We start from the raw sequence: 21341 nt of genomic DNA, 5'->3' as shown, positions 1-21341 counted from the left end.
GTGTTTCTAGTCAGGATCCCGTCCCTTGGTCTAATTGGAAATAATTGTACGTGCGCTGCGGAGTTATTTTGTAGTTAGGATTTTACGTCCCAACCAACGAACCCCCAACAACTCTGCTTTCGGCATTGTCCGCGCTCTTTGCTCGCCGGCGAGCAAGCGCGTGCGTGGGCGGAGTGTAACATGGGCATGGCGTCCCTCTTTGGCCAATCGGCAAGGAGCGGGCGTTTTACCCGCCCTGTCCCTACTCAACACCATCGCCATTACGCACGTGGTCAGAAGTGAAGAGGTATGCGGAGCTACAAACTCCTCCGATCGGGACTCCACCCAGAAGGGTGGGAGTTGCCCCGCCTACCGTGGGCCTGTCCATTGGGAGACGGCCAGGGAATCGTGTGATGGGTTCGACTAATCAGGAGGCGAGTGGCCAGGAGAAGAAGCCCCTCCCTCCTAAAGAGGAAGAGTGTGGTTGTCGGGACCAGCATTGAGAGACAGAGATCGTGGCGTTTGCCAAGCAGGCTGTCATCGTGTGTGAGACATTTCTTGTGGGAAAGGAAATCTCAATTCAGACATTTCCAACCTGGCATCCAAAGCCAGTGAGTGGTTGTCGACAAGAGTGTGCTCTAGAGGATCGTGGATCGTGGCGATAGCGGTCGACCATCTCATCACGGGTGATCACCTTGTCTCACCTCCTGGATTCGGCTGCCCTGGTCCGTCCTTTGGCAACTGGTGCTCCGGGAAGGTGCGGACATCGAGCCGCGTGAACGCGGCCAGGTAGCCAGCACGTTCTCTCTCTCTCCTCAGCTCGTCTTCCCTCCGAGCTGAAGGGGCAATAAAAGACCCAACGGGGTCCATTTCATTAGGTGTGTGTCTGAGTGTGGGCCCGTCTCTCATTAGAATTGTTAAGTGCTTTTGTTGTACATTATTTGCATTCCTTAGTCTGATAACTCTGTGCTTACATGATCCCCTCGTTCCCCAATTATTGTTGTAAATAAATTCCCCTTTTGTTGAATGTACCAGCTCGTCCTTGTCCTTTCTACCATTCGTTTGCCGCGCTGCGAACGGGAATTAGAAGGCCTCAATGTTGCCGAAATTGTGCAATTGGCCGGCAGGGTTCTGGTACTCTCTGCTCGGGGTATGACTCGGATCCGGCTCGGTAACGGCCCGGATCGTGCAGATCCTGCCAAGGGTGTGGTTCCCTGGTTGTTCGACTACGTGGGTATTTTGGTATATTGAAATTAGGCAATTAACCCTATCCCACATGGTCGACCTATTGGCGATCTTTGGTCCGACAAGGGACTCGTGACCTTTCGGATTTATCTGAAAGGTATGACCTAAATTCCGGTGTGTTCGGTGGATCCGACTCTACTGCTCCCCCTCGCGGTCATGCTCGCCACTGAGACCCGGCCCCACAACAATATGACTTGGGTGTAGATCAATTCGGTATCATATACTGGCCTTCCATCCAGCTTGATGCTCTTCTTGGTCGAAGTCATCAGGGTCACTTTCTTGGTTAGTGTCTTGTTGAAGCTTGTTGGCCATCCAGATTCAAATTCCACCATCTGTTGTCATCCAATCTTGAGAGAATCGTCAACGTCTACCTTGTCTGTCGCATGAAACATAGTAGTAGACACCAAAATTGTGTTTGTAAGTGCATTAGAAGTAAAGATATAGCCCAAAACAGAATTTATCGAAAGTCTGTGGTGGCCATTTGGTTTTCGCCTCTAAAAAAAATTCCTCAAGCGTGCGAGTCTGGCACCTGGCTGATTCTGATTCAGGATAGCTCAGAGATGATGAATCGACCAAAAAACTTCATAATGACGCTAAAGCACGCTTTGCCCTGAAATGGCTGTTTGGCATCTAAACTACATCTATCGATCCACCATAAATGGATGAGGTGTGTGTGTGTGTGTGTGTGTGTGTGTGTGTGTGTGTGTGTGTGTGTGTGTGTGTGTGTGTGTGTGTGTGTGTGTGTGTGTGTGTCTCCCTATTTCTCCCTATTTCTCCCTCTTTCTCCCTCTTTCATGTTCCTTTTGACCTGTTATGTACTGTTTAAAAATACTGTATGCCTAAAAGGAGCAGTTTCTCCTCCATGATGCTTCATTACCCAGTGCACGGAACGAAAAGCATGTTTAAGCAATAGGTTCACTTTGTCTGTCTGTCTTTTTACAGATGGCAGTCTATGGTGAATGTATATTTTAATCTACATTGAATGTTATAATTTGAACCCTGTAGAATACTAATTGGAACATGGATCGGAAAATGAACATTCAGTTTAGCAGTATTTATGACTCTCAATTTGGCAAATTGTGTGGAATCTCATGCCGAGTGCGCATGTGCACAGAGTACTGTTTTTTTTTTACAGCGCGTGCACTGTATACAATTGCACCGAGTTTGAAATGTCCCCGGCGTCGTCTACCATGTCTCCGGTGGGTCCGGTGTCCCCCCGTCCCCCCCTCACGTGCCTCAAGACAGCCAATGACGGCCGTCCGGTAGATGCAGTGCGTAACCTCGACGGAAATGGCGACAATTGACGGAAATACCCGGGTATTTCAATGGAAATTTGTGAAACTAATGTGTTATATATGTGAAAAACATTTAATTTATTGCTTGATGGAAAAAAAACGAAGAAACGCTCCCCCCTCATGTACGAACGAACGAAATATGTCACTTCCGCCCACCATCGCATTTCGTGCTGATCGCCGAATGCTGAAAGCTCAGTTCTTCTTATGCTATCATTCTTTTGCTGTCCCCTGCCACGCTGTATCGAACGATTTCATTCCTTCTGTTATATATATATAAAGGTGCTTATCACAATAAAAACAAGATTTTTACATTTCAAATATTAAGTATGCTTTTTAATTGTTTTTCAACTGAAAAAGCATAAATTGCATATTTTAACATTAGTGTACTCATTTGCTTCATCACACGCGCTGTATTGAAGGATTTCACTTGTTTTTTTTACTCTGCCTGCCTGTCTGGCAGTCAAACAAAATTGAAAATCATTCTAAACAGGAAACTTACTGTTTTTCGTGACCTCATGAAGGACGCAAAGCAACAGGCATGAAGATCTTTCAAGTCAGGTCAGTTGGGTTTCTTGACTGCCACTGGTAACATGTAACCCAGTGCTACCTGCTGAATGGTTGGGTAGTCGGCAACTTAACCGACTACCCTCACTGGCTTGTCAGTGGGGAAGGTGACTGTGACACCCTGCAGGACTAAAAACAATACCTGCTAAATGGTGGATGAGCTCCTTTAGGGAGCCAACGACCATCCAGTAAGGAGATGGTGTCTGAAAAAACAGCCATCCAGTTAGACTGGTTTTTTTAGGTAGTAGGTTGTAGACAGCAACCGCTCAGGGTCGTACTACCGTTCTGACTTAGCAGCGTTAAAGTGGTGCCTGGAACTATCTTGCACTCTCCATGTCAGGATTGCTGGTCTTAGTTTCTGTCGCACTCAAACTAAAGCTACCCGGGCTAGCTTTAATCTCTCTTTCTTGCAAACAAACATCACACACTTTTCAAACAAACATCACACACTCATCACATTCGCTCTCTTTTATTTATCTTTCCTCTCATTTCCCCTCAGACAGCCTCCAATTAAATATGATAAAGTCCGAAAAGTTAATGGCCCCTAGTTCCCGGCATTATGGGGTGCGAATAATTTCCAGCGATCTGCCTGTCTCTGCTGCCAACGAGAGGGGGTGCTCAGGCAGTAGTAGTATTGGTCCCTCCCAAGACCCTTGCCTTATGAACCAACATGACTCATTTTCAATTAATTTCACCAACATTCGTGGTCTTTCTTCGAATCTTTCCTCTGTTGAACATCATCTAGCAAGCTCCTCTCCTAATATCTTGCTTCTCTCAGAGACCCAATTATCACATGATGTTCTTGTTAATCCTTATAAAATTTCGAAGTACAACCTTCACTCACGATTCCGCTTCAAAGGAGAAGTCTGTATCTACTCCAACACCAAAACCACCTGCTGTACACCTTGTGGACCTCAAATCTCCAAACTTTGATGTCATCTGGCTTAAGATTTGTCTCCCGACCATCACTAACTTTCTCTGTTTCACTTACTGCCTTCCCACTTCTAAAAAATTTATTGCTTTCTTTGACTATCTTAACTCTTGCCATGAGGCCATGACATCCGAACTCCCTCAAGAAGAATTTCTTCATCTCGGAGACTTCAATGTACACCACAGGGAGTGGCTGAAATCTTCCCACACGGATGTTGGGGGAGTTGAAGCTCTTACATTTTCCATTCTTAATGATTTGGAACAAATTATCATCCAACCTACCCATATCCCAGATCGTCATGACCACACTACCAATACTTTGGATCTATTGTTCACTTCCAATCCGTTGCATGACAACTACACAATTTCACCTCCAATTGGTTCTTCTGACCACAATCTTGTGAACATCACTTTACTTACCACCACTTCCTCTCATCCGACTGCTCTGACGGAACGCCAGTGTTGGCATTTCAATAATGCTGACTGGACTTGTTTTACGAAACTTCTTTTCTGACTTTTCCTGGAAAGACTACTGCCTCTCCTCGGGCAATGCCTCTATCTTTGCTGAACGTATAGCTGAGATTATTGTTGCAGGAATGGAGGCTTATATTCCCTTTGCTTTTAAGTCTATCTCTCCTCCAAATTCTTGGTTCAATAATTCCTGCTCTGTGGCCTGTGTGGTCGTATGGCAGCTTAGCTGCCGGGGTAGCTATCATTCCTTGAAGCGCGACTGTATCACTGATGCAGTGCCCCTCTACCAGTACACACACTCGAACTGGTACTCATTTCGCTGACCTCGGAAGGATGACAGGCTGAGTCAACCCCCTGGTGTATAAATTCAGCAGCCGACGGGGCTTGAACTCAGGACCCAAGGATCCCAAGCCGCCACCCTAACCACTGAGCCAACACCAGGCTGCTCTGTGTCCATTCGTGCAAGGGATGCTACCTATCGGACATGGAAAACTCTTCTTCCTCAGACTCGCATTCAGCTTTCATATCTGCCAGAAATCATTGCAAACATGTTATTCGTGAGGCAAAGCATTCCTTTATTCAAAATAAATGTGACAACCTCTCATCCTCTTCCACTAATAGATCTTTCTGGTCCTTAGCTAAAAGTATCTCCAACAACTTCTATCGCTCGACCTTTCCTTTGCTTTTCCGTTCCGATGATACCATTGCTGTCTCTCCGACCGATAGAGCAACTCTTTTTGGTTCTCTTTTCTCCATCCAACTCCACACTGGATGACTCTAACATTCCATCTCCCTCTGATGCTCCCTTCACCAATCTTACGTCCCTCCCTATAATCCCTTTTCATGCAGTCAAAAAATACTCCTCTCTCTGGACATAAGCAAGGCGTACAGACAAGATGGCATTCCTCCCCGCGTCTTGAAGGAATGTGCTTCAGAATTTGCATCCATACTTGCTCGTTTGTTTTGTTTTTGTTTAAAAACCCAAACTTTTCTTCTTTCCTGGAAGCATGCCTTAGTACAGCCTATTTTAAAGAAGGGGGATCATTCAAACGCTTCTACCTACCGCCCCATTGCTCTGACTTCTACTGTTTCCAAAGTCTTTGAATGTCTTCTCAATTCCCATTTTCTCAAGCATCTTGAATCTCACAGTCTTCTATCTGACCACCAATACAGCTTTCACAAGGCAAGATCTGCAGGTGATATCCTTTCTTACATTACAAATGTCTGGGCCTCTTTGAGAGACTATGGGGAATCCTTTGTTGTCAGCCTTGATATATCAAAAGCCTTTAACAGAGTTTGGCATTGGGGTTTGATATCCAAGCTTCCCTCTTTCGGCTTTCCTCCTTCACTCTGCTCTCTCACATCGAGCTTTCTCTCCGACTGCTCTATCTCCATAATTGTTGACGGTTCTACCTCTTCCCCCTTCCCGATCAACAGCAGTGCACCTCAGGGCTCCGTCCTGTCTCCAACACACTTCCTTCTATTTAACAATGACTTTCTTCCATAAATAACCAAATGCACTCGTATTCTGATGACTCAACATTACATTCCTCCACGTCTTTCCCATCTGCCCCGTCTTCCCTCACGCGATGTACATCTCGTTTCATCACAGCCACCTCTTTAAATTCGAATTTGGACAAGATCTTCCAGTGGGGAAAATGTAATCAAGTTAAGTTTAATGCTTCAAAAACTCAATTTCTTCTCATCTCTCTCTCTCTCTCTCTCTAAAACTCCTCTCAACTCTCCAATCTCCTTTGAAAGCTCGACAATGACACCATGGGATACAATAAACCTACTAGGTATTACTCTAACTTCAAATATATCCTGGAATCCACACATTATGCAAATAGCTAAGTCTGCCTCAAAGAAATTCGGAGTCCTGTTCAGATGCTGAAGAATCTTCTCCTCTGAACAGTTGCTCCAACTATATAAAGGATTGATTCGTCCTTGTATGGAGTACTGCTCTCACATCTTGGGAGGTTCCAGCTCCACATACTTACTGGACAGAACTGAATACAAAGTTATTCGACTTGTCAGCTCCACCAATGTGACCTCAAAACTCGACACGCTCAAATTATGCCGCATAGTAGGCTCTCTTTCTCTTTTCTACAGATAATACTTCGGTTTCTGCTCACAAGAACTTGCTGCTTGTGTACCTCCACCATCAGCGAGACCAAGGAATACTCATCAAGCCACTACATTTTCTTCTTCAACCTTTTTTTGTGTGTGTACAATGTCGAGGCTCATATGAGAGCGAACACACAGAAACGCACAACAAGGGGAGCAAGAGACAAGAGGGGCGGAAGAGGTAAAGAAAAAAAACAGTGGGGAACAGACATTAGGAGATCTGTGGAAGGGAGAGGGATGGGGTGGGGTACATAAACTAAACAAGATGGACACTACAGGGACTTTCAGGTCCTTACATGACAGGGACTTTCAGGAAGGAAAGCAGGGAATTTGAAGGAGGTGAGTTTGGGATGGATTAACGGGGGTAGAAAAGATCGAGGTTTTGGATGGGGGACGATAAGAGGTGGTGGTGAACAGCTGTTTTGAAGGCCTGGAGGGAAGAGTGGGATTGAAGAGAGTGTGGGAGTTTATTCCAAAGGTGGGAAAAAAAGAGGAATGAAAGAGTGAAGGTGAGCAGTGATTCGTGATTTTGGTAGTTTTACCAGAAGGGGGTTGTTGGCGGACGTTGAGCACCCTGCGGAAATATGACGGGGAGGGGGGCGAGACCGGAGAGGAGACGGAAGAAGACAGAAGGACTACCGACCTGCCTCACAGATAGACATGCAATATGTTTCTTCAGTTCAACTTGCTCTCTTTTGATCAAACTCATGAGGGAAGCGACTGGAGGCACGCCTCGTTTCCTGTGCAGTATTTCTGCTTTCAGCTCGAGAAACAAATGTAATGTTAAATGTTTCGTTCATGATGGCTGCTTGGAGTTGGCGGAGCAACGATCGGCTGGGTTCAAGGTGGTGTGCAACAGCAACGGGAGGTGCCTGCCATTCGCCCTTGGAGGTGTGGCTTCGTGTTTCAATGCCTTTAATTAGTACTTCAAGAAAGTACTTACACATAAAGTACGTCCAAACCCAACCACTTGTACCAAGAAAGGAAACACTGGGTGTGGTGTTTCCATATTCGACAGATTGTTAACAATTGTCACGCCTTTGTGTAACCTGCAGAACCAGCTCCATTTATCTTATGTGGCACAATCTCACCAAACGTGTTTGAATTTCTACTTTGAGCTGTATGTGTGTCCAGTCATTGAAATAAGAAAAACAAGCCCACTTTCTACTGAACCTCATCTTCCGTATTCTCGATGAACAGGGTGCCTGGGTATATATTACAGCACAATATACATAGTATTTCTATCCTACAATGTGTCCATCACCATCCTCATGCTAATAATTATACCCCATTGGCCATCACGTGACGTGTTTTAACAATTCCCTCCTAATGTGGAAATAATTATGCTTTTGAATGGATTGCAAATCATATTGCCGACAACAACGCCACAAAGTAACTACAATGAAGTTACCATATTGTAAGCACCGTACCAGATGGTCCCCACCACCTGGTCGTTCAACATCTATATTGATCAGGAAAACGCTCACACATACCGTGGTGGGGGTACTGCGTCCCTAATTTCTAATTCAGGACCGACAAACACATTAGAAATACCATAACGACATTTGGTACTCGAGCGCATACCCCCGCCAGGTTGAACAGTTTACGTTTTGTATACCACTGATAGGTCGGATCTCGATCCAGATCTTAACCAAAATCGAATCGTCTTGTTCTTGTTACCTTACCAACTCATCCACCTAGTTTTGTCATAACCTGTCCACAACTTTTTGAAATATCATGCTATACATAGTTTTTGGCCCTCTCCCTCAATGGTGAGAATCACTTAAAAAAATAAATAATTCTAGCATCCAGATGTTCACCAAAGTCGATTCAATTCGTCCTTGTCACACACCCAACTCGTCCACCAAGTTTTGTCCGAATCCGTCCACAACTTTTTGAGATGTCCTGCTCACAGACAGACACGGGTGAAAACAACCTGAGTTGTTCACCTTTGGTGGTGGTAAGGCAGATACTGTGCACATACGATTTGTAGTGGTGGAGTAAAGACGTGTTGGGTGGGGAAGGTGAGTTATGCCTGCATGGTGCAATAGCAAGGTGTAATTGTGGAAATGACCTCTTTTTAGTGCACCAAAGCAAAGTGATCATTTTCCTGTGTGTATGAATTTTAACCCTCAAACTATGCACTCCTCTTCCCTGATATGTCCCTCACATTCTGCTTATCACTCTCGTTTACTTAACGGCCCAAATTATTCCCACATACTTGGCCCAAGTCCTTCACGAACCGGTGGCCAATCCTGATACATCCGATTATAGGTGATTTGGCCAGGAATTTGGAATTTGTTCAGGGTGCTGGTGATAACTCACCGACTTTTCGTGAACGACACTGTGGGATCTTAAGTGGTGGCATTCGGGTCCTCTGGCACGGCACACACATATCGATGCCTCACTGTGCATGCGAAACACGAGGTGGTGTTGAAATCTGGGTCGACATTCAATTCTTGGTTTCACAGCTGAACAAGTGGTTCATGCTCCGTCATCCTAAGCGAGTCGTTCATGTTCCATCATCCTGAGCGAATGGTGCGTGCTCCGTCATCCTGAGCGAGTCGTTCGTGTTCCATCATCCTGAGTGAGTGGTTCATGTTCCGTCATCCTGAGCGAGTCGTTCGTGTTCCATCATCCTGAGCGAGTGGTTTGTGCTCTGTCTTACTGAGCGAGTGGTGCATGCTCCGTCATCCTGAGCGAGTGGTGCATGCTCCAACATCCTGAGCGAGTAGTTCGTGTTCCATCATCCTGAGCGAGTGGTTCGTGCTCCATCATCCTGAGCGAGTGGTTCGTGCTCCATCATCCTGAGCGAGTGGTTCGTGCTCCATCATCCTGAGCGAGTGGTTCGTGCTCCATCATCCTGAGCGAGTGGTTCATGCTCCATCATCCTGAGTGAGTGGTTTGTGCATCGTTAACCTGAGCGAGTGGTTTGTGCTCCATCACCTGAGATATTTGTTGTGAAATAACACCCGATTTCCGAGCCATTTGCGGCATTAACATGTTTTCTAAATTACTGAATCAAATTTTTTTTCCACCCTTCACATTCAGATGTTTGTAAAGATTAATATTTGTGGACCTATCCTTGAAATGTCTGTATAAATGCAACATTGTTTTTCGGTGAAAGCTACTCATGGATTTTGGGTTGTTGCCGATATCAGCCAAGTGTGTGTGTGTGTGTGTGTGTGTGTGTGTGTTGTTGTTGTTGTTCATAAAGCCTTTCTCTCTCTCTCTCTCACCCACACCTCTCTCCCTCTCCCACACCTCTCTCTCTCTCTCTCTCTCTCTCTCTCTCTCTCTCTCTCTCTCTCTCTCTCTCTCTCTCTCTCTCTCTCTCTCTCTCTCTCTCTCTCTCTCTCTCTCTCTCTCTCTCTCTCTCTCTCTCTCTCTCTCTCTCTCCCACCCTGCTCTCCCTCTTCCCCCCTCTTTTCTCCTTCTCCCCTCTTTTTCTTCCCCCCCCCCCTTTAGTATTTCCATCAGCGAAGTGACGAGTTGTATTTGCTAGTCGATAATAATAAGTGTGTGTGTGCGTGTGTGTGCACCAGTGTGTCTCCTGCATAACTACAAAACCATGAAACCTCGCAGCCTGAAACTTTGCATGCATACTCAGGGAACTCCAAGGAAGTGCATGAGTGAAAATTGGTTGTGTTTGGGTTAATGAAAACACCCCTTTTGAACATAATTAAGGACCTTATTTAATTATATACTTCATCGAGGTCACCTTGTTGTACCTTGCTGGGGTCTTAAATCACCAGTTTTTTGGCCTGCTCAACAATGCCTTGACTTGGAACAGGCTGCAACAGTTCTTAACGAAAGTTTTTTTTCTTTTTCACTTTCCTCACTCATATCATTGAATGCCTTGTCACCATACCTATGAATCGCTGCATACATCGCAACGCTTATAAACACCCAGAGACCCCAGTGTTCATGGCTTTATTTAATTTCCGCAATTGCGATAACATCTTTAATCTCTGAATCTGAGCCAAATTTGAAAATTTGAACTGTGGAATTGACCTTTGCAGCAGTTCCAACTGCGAAAAAAGTGCTCATTTATCCAATTCACACATTGTTTGACGTTCCGAGCGTCTCCGGGAGGTATTCAATATGACTGATCAACGATTGCTTCTTGCTTGCCAAGCCTGCCATTCCTTATCAAATGTTTCATTGGAGTGCTTGCTTGAGTGCTTAATCCACTTGAAGAGCGCTCTACAAGCTTGTTTGGATGTTCGTTTGCAAGCCATGGTGCTACATGGCAAAAGTACAAACACTGTCCCTTTACAAACGCAATAAAAAATACGTCGATCGACCACCGGCCTGTGTTGAACCCTGCGGTGTCTTATGGTGCCAAGCCTGCCATTCCTTTTCAACAAATGGACGGATGGAGGGAAGGAATGGATGGAATGCATCCTACCACAGACAAAAGGACAGTCTTTTAATTGAAGATGCCAAATATTAATCATAATACTTTCGTTGTAATGAAAACGTACCTTGTTCAGTTTTAAAATAAACGTAAACTCAGAGGTGATGTTGCGTGTGCGAAAGTGTATTGTACATTTCATATTACTTTAATGTGGACATGTACATCTATATATTTTACTAAAACTCTCATCTTGTATATATGTATGTATGTTCCCGAAATACAGCCAAAACGGTACATGATGGCGCAAAAATTATCGGCCCACCTTACTCACCATTCGTCTGCGGTGTGCAGTATCAAGTTTCATTCAAATCGGGCAATGAAAAAATTATTTAAAAAATCAATTCCCAATTCAGTTAAGTACTCTTCGGGAGTATTTGATCAATGCAAACAACCTCAGCGGTATAGTTCGCTGGAGCTATCTTTTTTTTTCTTGAAATGATTTTTTCATCAACCGCTGTCACAATGGGAACCCAACGGGTTCACGGGTCGTCTAGTAACTTACTGAAAGTGTTCGTGTTCATGATAAATATCTGGGTAATTTCCCACGGTCTCCTGACTCATTAATTACGGATGCAGGTATTTCACGACCAAGCCGATTGTAATATTTATTTACTTCACATAACACAGTATGTGAATTGCATGTCCATCAGTTTGTTTTATAAGTCTTGAAAAGTTGGGCGAAAACCAAAAGTTTGTTTTAATGAAAGACCTCGATTTTCTTTCCTCGACATCATGAGAACGAACCTTCATTGGGCGGTGTATATTAGCTCGCTTCTGCGATCGCTGCGAACAAAACATGCATGACATCATTTGAGTTGTAATCAAAATGTACCTTTGTTTCCTCAAAACGTTTCCTTTATTAATAATAGAAGACGTGTTGTTCAGTCTTAAAATGTGAATCAAAGGCCTTTAAACAATCTTAGCTACATGGAGAGAAAAATATGGCAGTGATTTTGGGTGGATGAGGGAAAGGCAGTGGACATAGTATATCTAGACTTTAAGAAAGTATTTGATAAGGTACCACATCGGAGGTTGTGAGCCAAAGTGAGGGCTTGTGGAGTGGCTGGTCAGGTAGCTAATTGGATTGTAAACTGGTTTAGTGGTAGGATGACACAAAGCTTGGAGGTGAGGTGGATAGCAGGGGGGGTGGTGATCAGATTGAGGAAAGTATTGATACTTGCAGAGATTGGGTAAAAGTTTGGCAGATGTAATTTAACCTGAACAAGTGTAAGGTGTTGGGGATGGAAAAGAACAATGAAAATTGAGATTACAGGATGTAAGGGGTAATTTCGGAGTGTGTCACACAGGAGAAGGATCTGGGGGTGGTCATAGATACGGGAGGTAAGCAGGCAGCACAGTGCCAGGCAACTACCTTGAGAGCAAATAGGGTTAGGGTTAGTTGTATTTGGAGGGGATCATTTATATATCAAAAGAGGTGGTGTTAACATTGTACAGAAATTTAGTGAGGGCCACATCTAGAATATTGTGGGCAGTTTTGGTCACCACAGTTCTATAAGGACATAGATGCCAGAGAGAGGGTTCAGCGCGGGGCTACGAGATTGATTCCTGGCCTGGCTAGACTCAGCTATGAGGTGCAGCTGAAGGAGACAGGGCTTTATTTGTGAGAAAGGAGGGGGTTACGAGGAGATATGATAGAGATGTTTAAGATAATGAAAGGTAGAGATAAAATAAGTGCAGATGAATTATTCAACAGAGTACGCAGTGATAGGACTAGGGGCCAGAGCTTGAGAGTAAAGAAGAGGAGAGTTAAGAGTAAGACATGGGTCTTTCACTCAGAAAGTAGTTAATGCATGGAATGGTCTCCCTGGAAAGGTAGTAGCAACAGAAAAAGTAGATAAGTTTAAATTAGAATTAGATAGGTACCTGGAAGTTATGGATATAGAGGGGTATGGGGATGTTGATGAGACTTTTAGATAGTTTGAGCATTAACCAAGCCCATGCCCCCTCCCCGAGGGGAAGGAAAGGAATTTTTTTTTACAAAAACTATAAAAAAAAAAATACATTTATTTCATTAATTAAAAACTTTTTTGTGCATTTGCTTCCTCAGGTCTTGTGTAGATGGGTTGGTGTGGTGTTCACGCATGCATGATGGGCTGAATGGCCTCCACCTATGTTGGATTTCCTTGCTATTCCTTGTTATATTAGGACGGCTGCAAGGAGTGGTCTGAAGAATGGGCGGCGCGTATGACCCATAGACAGACAGACCCTTAGACACGAACTCAGCTTTATACAGGGTGTGGGTATACAGAATAAAAGGTTAACCACTTCAAAACTTTATGAACCAAAACATTGAGTAATAAGACAAAAAAAATTAACTCGGAAAATGAAAGCCAAATCATGGAGAAATGAAATTCATTTTGCGTTAATGCGTTTATAGTTGAGCTGTTCGATGTTAGTACCCCCACACACACAACATTCATTCACACGAATTGTGAAGTTTTCAATGATGTTTGTGCAAGTTTTAATGATTACTGTCTGCACATAGGCCTCAAATGCTGCCTTCTGATCAGGTTCAGATCTGGGGTGTTCCTTGTAGACGTTATCCTTACAAACTCCCCAGAGGAAAAAAATCCAGCAGATTGAGGTCGGGGCTGTGTGGAGACCATTCCTTTCCAACACATACTGAGAACTCGTTGTCCAAATCTTTGATGCAGAAAGGCAATTGTTTCGTTGACTGTATGCGAGGTAGCACCATCTTGCATGAACCACTGTCGCCGGAGGGCTGCAGTGCTCATCGATTGCTTCAAGTCTTCGTAAAATGCATTGAGAATCGACCGCTATCGTTCTTGATTGAAGGTAAACATTCTTCCGTTTTGGTCTTCAAACCAATACGGCCCAAACACACCTCTGTAGCTGACAGCCACAAAAGCAGTGACTTTTCGACCCTTAAGCGACTTCACTTCAACCTCATCTTGGCGTTGACTTCCCCAGAAAATGTTGTTGTGTGAGTTGACAGCACAATTGACGTGAAAGTGTGCCTCGTCACTAAACCACACGTTGTGAATCCGGTTTGGGTTTTCCTCCATCTTCTGCTGCAGCATCTCACACATAGTGAATCGTGCTGCTTTATCCCCATCGGTCAATTTATGGGTTGTGATGTGGTGAGGAAAGAGGTTTAAATCTTGTTTCATTATTGTTCTGATACTGCTGGGAGTGAGGTCCAGTTCAGCCGATCTCTGTTGATACGATTTCTTCGGACTTTGCATGACTGACTCATGAACTCGTTCCATGTTCCTTCACACCGTACACTTCTTGGGTTACTGAACCTTCCCTTGTTAATGTTGAGAATCGTTCCTTCACTTTTGAACTTTTTCACAAGTTTCCAAATGGCTGGCTTGCTTGGCTTGTTTCTGGGATGCACTTCACGTTCAGTACAGAACCTCGTCTGGACGGAAGCAATTGATTTGGTCTCAAAATACCACTTGACAATGTTTACTCTTTACTCCGTAGAAAACGTCATTTTTTTTCCGAAGAATACTTTAGTTATACTTGAATGACTTCTCCAAAGATCATTGATCACTCCTGCAAAGCAAACAAAAAAAATTTAAGGTAATAACTAAAAAGTACAAGGTCATTTGAAGTGGTTAACCTTTTATTGATACACCCTGAATATTAGATTAGGACTGAGATGAAGATCTCATCACATTTTAGGTCAAATTAATGCAGAAATCCAGAAAATTCCAAAGGATTCACAAAATTTTTCTCACCACTGTACTCTCAGGGAAGAAACTATAACCGTGTGAAGTGTCATTTTCCGGAGAGAAACAAAAGCAACAAAATGAAGTTTGTCTCCTAAATCAAGGAAACAATCAAGCAGATATTCATTCTGATATACATGTTACTTTGACATTGACTCATGGTCGGTGAGGTGGTAACCTCAAAGTGTAGATGTGAATCACAATGGGGCATCTGAAGGATTTATTTGAGTGATATTACTGGTTGTGCATGCCATAATGATGGGTGTGTTCGAACATATGGCAATGATGGGTGTGTTCGAACATTTTTCTTCGCACATATTTCCATGAGCCATTAACAAGGGTGAAGGTGAAACTGTTGTGATTAAAGTGCCAGCTTGAGATCCTCAAGATTTCCTGAAGTCTTGGTGTACACACAGTTAATTATTTATTTATCTGTTGTTTTCCTTTTGCATTGTTCTGAGGCTCATAGTGGAGCTTGTACAATGTACATATATTACATGCAAGACAATTAGACAGTTGTAGACATCGGTGGAATTTAATGTGGATTACAAGGACATAAGTAGACAATGGTTCAACACAGATGGGATATGGGATTCAAATCTGGATGCCCAGCATCACAACTGAAAATCTTCCTTGGTTTCTCCATGAAGACATAACTCGGCATAGTTATTCATCAGTCTGGTGATATCATGTCAGCCACACCTCGCTCATTCCAGTACATACAGTTTAGTAATAAATTGTTTAACTTGTCTCCCTACCTCGGTGGTGTAATGGTTAGACCTTCCACTCTGAGTCTGAGTCTGGTCGGTCGGTGGTTTATCTTTTTATGTTCTAATTGGTACGTGCTGCTTCCTTGCTTGATGTTCAGCGTTGAAAAGAACAGAGCATGGACAAACAACGCTCATTGGAAGGCAATGGTAAACCACCCAGTGCACCCAGTATAACCCTTGCCAATAATTACTACTTCTGTATAGACAGTATATATGGTACATCTAGATTAACTTGTCTGCAAATGTGCAGATCGACACCAATCTTCACGAACACCAGTATTCCAGTTGAGATATCTATTCTGAGTTGGATTCCCTACCGGAATATACACTGTCGTCCTGGTGATTCGCGGAATATTAAGCTGGGTGTCCATTCTACTCGCGTTAATGTGGCTGGTGCACGTTAAACATTCCATGATATCTTTCACGAAAAGTAGGCGAGGTAACGCCGGTACCTTGAATACATGACACTGCAACACCAAGTAGCACGACTTGCTTTCTCAGGGTATGATCATTCTGTGCGGGCAGCAAATGAACACATCGATGCGTTCAAACGACTCTGCAGAACTGACGAGTATGTATATACAGTAGATCACACAGATGAGAGATACACTCAACAAACACCATGACAATCGACAGAAAACAATATTTATTACCTCTGCCACCGAAGGTGAAGGAGATTGTGTTTTCACCCGTCTCTGTCTGTTTGTTTGTCTGTCTGTTTGTTTGTCGATTTGTCTGTCTGCCTGTGTGCAGGATATCTCAAGAAGTTGTAGATGGATCCGGATGAAATTTTGCGGGCAGGTTGGGTGTGTGACAAGGACGAACTGATTATATTTTGGTGAAGATCTGGATCCGGATCTGCCTACTAGAATTTTTAAAGTGATTCTTCACCATTGAGAGGTGGGGCTCAAAAACGATATATAGCACGATATCTCAAAAAGTTGTGGACAGATTCGGAACTTGGTGGACACGTTAGGTATGTGACAAGGAAGAATTGATTCGATTTTGGTGAAGATCCGAATCTGGATCTGGATATGATAATTATTTATTTATTATTTTTTATGATATTTCAAATCAAATCATATTTCAAAAATGTATTGGGCCCGACATGTTCTCGTGAATCAGGCATTATGTGGCGGAGGTATGCGCTCTACTGAGTGCCCTTCTTGTATGTATAATCATGTTTTCCAACCTTTACATTTAAGAATACCTTGTATAGGAGGAGTGTTAAGAATGCTTTGAATGTGGAGGTATATAGTACATATCTGTTTTACTTAAAGTCCTTAAGGTTACATTTGTCCTCCTTAATTTGTGTGTGTGTAGTTTATAACTTGTATATCATAATATATGCATACATGACAAAGATTGACCCCTTACATGATGGAGCTAGAGCAGAATGTAAGGGAATAGAAATGGGGAAACACTAAGATCAGAGAAAAGTGAGAGAAGGACACATGGGGTGAACAAGCTGCACACAAGCTGAAAGAAACACAGCAAGAAGAGGAAGGTGAAAGTAGCAATTAAACAAAAAGGAACTAACCAACCAACAACTAACAAACAAAAAGAGGGGAGGGAGAGGAGGAAAAAAAATCATTATTATCTAGAAAAAGGAAGTCCTTGGGAATGGGGTAATTTTGGGGTAGAAGAGAACATGATTATGGATGGGGATGACCTATGGTAGTGGTGAACTTCTGTCTTGAAGCTCTGGAGGGAAGAATGGGGCTGAACATGTAGTGTCTGGGGTGCAGCGAGACACGAGAGTGAGAGTGAAGAAGTAACTCTGCTTTATTGCGTGCTCGGATGTACACTACTAAGAGCCTCTCGCGGGCGAGTAACAATATATGGAACCCAACCATGTGACTATTATCATAAGCACTCCATACCCCTACAGCACTCCACGCCCATACAGCACTCCACGCCCATACAGCACTCCACACCCATACAGCACACTCCTCCCCTTCTAAAATTATAATTATAAAATGACAATTATAAACGACAAATTGACACTAATCAAAATCATTGACACTATGACACCAAATGACACAAAGATCAACTAGCGACAAAATGACATTAATCATGCCAAATCCTCCAAGTACTGCGGTCGTCTTCTGATCCGCCCTGGGCAGCCAGCGCCGCCAGACGGCCCAGGCTCAGACGCCTCCTGGCTAGGTCGAGGTGACACCCTCGACGGACTTGCCCCCAACCGCCACATCAAGCGCCCCCACCCCGGCCGACTGGCTGGCTCGTCTTCCTTGGGCAAGACTGAATCAGGTAAACACCCCGAGTCCGCTAGGCCCGTGGGCGCCGGCACGTCTGGCCTTGGCGATACAACGTCTGGCCACGGCGACATCAGAAGCGGGGCTCCATGTCACTCGGTACGGGGGAGGGGGGTGACACGGAACAGCGATCATGCATTTGTTCCACGCGCCGCTGTCCCACACCAAAACCGCGCACCACATATCCACATGGTAATGAAAACTCATTAAGCACCGCGTGCGCAGATGCAAACTTCCCTTTACGCGAAACACGTTCCAACATTTGAACCAATGATTCCGCCTGCCTGTTCGTGGCAGTATGATACGGTGTGGACTGCAGATGCCAAATACTGTTTCAATGCACAAAATCATGAAACACATCTGGGAGGAACTGCGGATCGTTATCAGCAACCAGAATCTCAGGTATTCCTTTATTCACAAAGATCGTCCGCAGCTCCACTACCACCATGCCTACCGATGTACGCAGCATAACCACAACCGCCGGCCATTTAGAGAACGGTAGAATATGAAGAGGCTACGAACCTGCCTGCGATGCAAAAGTAACAGTCCTGTGGATATGAGCAATAATATGTGAGCTCCTTGCACTTTGTGATAAAAGCATGAAACTTAGCACACATGTACTTCATTCCAAAAGATGTAATTTTAGATGTTATAGTGCCATCTATGATTTGGCCCGTGGTGGCCTTGGTGGGCATTTTGAAAAATGCCTGCCATTTCATACGATAATACCACACAATTCGAAAACTAATTAGAGACTTCGAGTCGTCTTTATTCCAGTGTCTATATATAGGTTTTCAGGTTTTCAGGGAAAAAGCATTATTGAGTGTGTTATGTCACACTGTCAGGTCCGCCATTTTTTAAATGGCGGCCTTATATTACAATATTGGCAGACTTAAACAGCCACTCCTCTGATAACTAGAGAACTTGGAGGACCAAATAATTTGTTCAGAAATCTCCAATCTAATTGGGATCCACATCAACAAAAAATTGCAATTTCAGTGGGTGATCTCCACCAAGGGGTGATGATGCTTTTAGTTACACCCTTTGCTCGAGTCCTCTGTCTCATTTCCTCGACCCTCCCAAAGGGACTAGAGGATCCTCCACTGGCTCAGACTTGGACACTGCGCTCTAAACGCCTATTTACATAGGATAGGGTGTCACCCGATGGGGTTCTGTGTGCAATGTAAGGTTCCTGAAGACCTGGAACACATTCTCACTCAATAACTTCAGTATGGGAACCCAGATTGTGTCTTTTACACTCTGTCCGATCGTTGGGGATCTCCTGGTCGGGCATACCGGATACACTTTGTTAATTAAGCCAGAAGCACCCTCGACTCTGCAAACAGGTCTTGTAATTTATAAAGGAAACAGGGCGCACAGTACAAAGTCCTTATTTTATTTTTTCTTTTATTTTTTATATTTGGCTGTCGCCAATGAGTGTAGTTGCACAGTGTTTCTCGAGCCTTGCGGCTCTGAAAATGGCATTAAACACAAAAGAAGAAGAATAAGACAGCTGTTTGTCTTTCTGTGTCACCATTGAACGGATCTTCGTCAAACTTTCAGAGGTTCACGAGTGAGTGGTGCCCTTCAGAGGTTCACGAGAAATACAGAAGGGGAGTGTTTTAGGCCAAAAAAGTTTTTGAGAAATTTGGAAAAAAAGTTTTTTTTGGATTAAAAAATTAAAAAAATTCTCTACTGTACCTAAACCTTTGTAACAATTTGTGAAAAGGTAATACTAAATTATCCCCAACCCCAGTCCTTAGTGGGTGGAGGGAAGTGTTTCAGGAACCCACAAAAATAGAAAAAAATAAATTGATTTCTTCAAAATGCCAACATAGATAGAACAGCACTGGCCAATGTCGGGTACCCATCGGGCAACACCGGGCAATGCCGGGTACCCCTGCTAATAGATTATATCATTGAATTTTCTCACTTCCTCGAGTAAATTCTGAACTGACTTCACTTGTAAAGGTTGGAAGGGGGTATTCGTCAGGGATGTCCTCTATCCGGTATTTTGTATTCTTTAACTGCTGAGCCTCTTTTAATCAAAGGGTGCAGCATCTTATCTGGTTGTAGAAATCCACTTACAAAACCTGTGAAAGCCTCTGCATTGGCAGATAATATATGTGTGGTTGTATGTAATAGTGATGAGATTCAGAAATTAATGGATTGTTTGATCTCATGGTATAGCTTCTTCAGCTTCAATCAAATGGAATAAGTGCAAGGCACTGTGGATGGGCCAATGGCAGCTCTTCATGCCTGCTCTTCCAAAACAACTTACCTGGTTCTACAATGGAATTGAAGTACTGTGGAGTTTTCATCCTCAATGCAGCAGTTGAAGTGAAGAATTGGGAAGGTCTTGATGACACACTTGAATGAAAACTGCTGAAATGGAAAGGCCCACTTACTCTGCTTTCCTCCAGAGGACGAATACTGGTAATCACCAATTTAGCAGCGTCTCTACTGCAGCATATAATCAAAGCCATACTGCCTCCCGAAAATTTTCTGCTGAAAATACAGAAGACCTTGGTAGAGTTCTTCTGGAGTGGAAAACACTGGCTCCCCTTAGAGATCCCAAATCTTTCCTTGGAGGAAGGTGGGCAGGGTCTCGTTGACATTATGTGCGGGACAATGGCCTTTGGCATTGCTTCAATTTCGTGGTTTCTTTTCAGTCTGTTCAACTTAGCCAGGAGGTACACCGACCTTCTCATCCTTCGTCAAGCTGGCATGCTCACCTATTCATCTGGTTTATGTTTTTTTTTAACGAATGTGAAATGTATTGATCAGTCCTTGCTTCCACCTTAATTAATGTAACAGTATTTTAAATGATTGGTGTGTATTTATGGTTAACCATGGTCATCTTTTTTCCACTAAAGATATCTTTTTTAATGGGCTTCTTTTTCAATTCTCTTTTTAAATGGATAAGAACAGAACGTTATTTTATTTAACAGTAGAAGGGATACCCGGCATTGCCCAGTGCTGTTTTCATCCTGTTCACATTTTGAAAAAAATAAAAAAAAAATTATATATATTTTTTGTGGGGGCCAAAAACATTTCCCTATACCCACCAAGAAATGGGGTCGGCGATCACTTAATATTACCTTTCCATGGCTTCAAAGGCTTCGGCATTGTAGAGCGTTTAAAAAAAAATTCCAATTTTTTTTGTCAGAATTTTCAAAAAATGTTGTCTGAAACACTACCTGGCATTCATTGATGAATCACTGAAAGTTTGACGAAGGTCCGTTTGGCAATCTCTTAGAAAATTGGTGACAGCCACACACACACACACACACACACACACACACACACACACACACACACACACACACACACACACACACACACACACACACACACACACACACATACCCAAACACCCAAACAGACAGACAGACAAACATCTCTCTTATCGTATAGATTTTATCCAAAACGGTATGCATGGCATTGCTGATCTACTGATTGAACCTACTAGATTGTTGAGTACTGCAGCACTGGCAACTGATGTTGGTATGCGGTCCAACCATATAATTTCAGTCCTATTATGT

This window comes from Eptatretus burgeri, chromosome 15 (genome assembly GCF_056783735.1).
Source record: "Eptatretus burgeri isolate ZD-2024b chromosome 15, Ebu_testis_v1, whole genome shotgun sequence".
Lineage (NCBI taxonomy): Eukaryota > Metazoa > Chordata > Myxini > Myxiniformes > Myxinidae > Eptatretus > Eptatretus burgeri.
The sequence above is the reverse complement of the archived record's forward strand: the minus strand, read 5'-3'. Positions refer to the sequence as shown.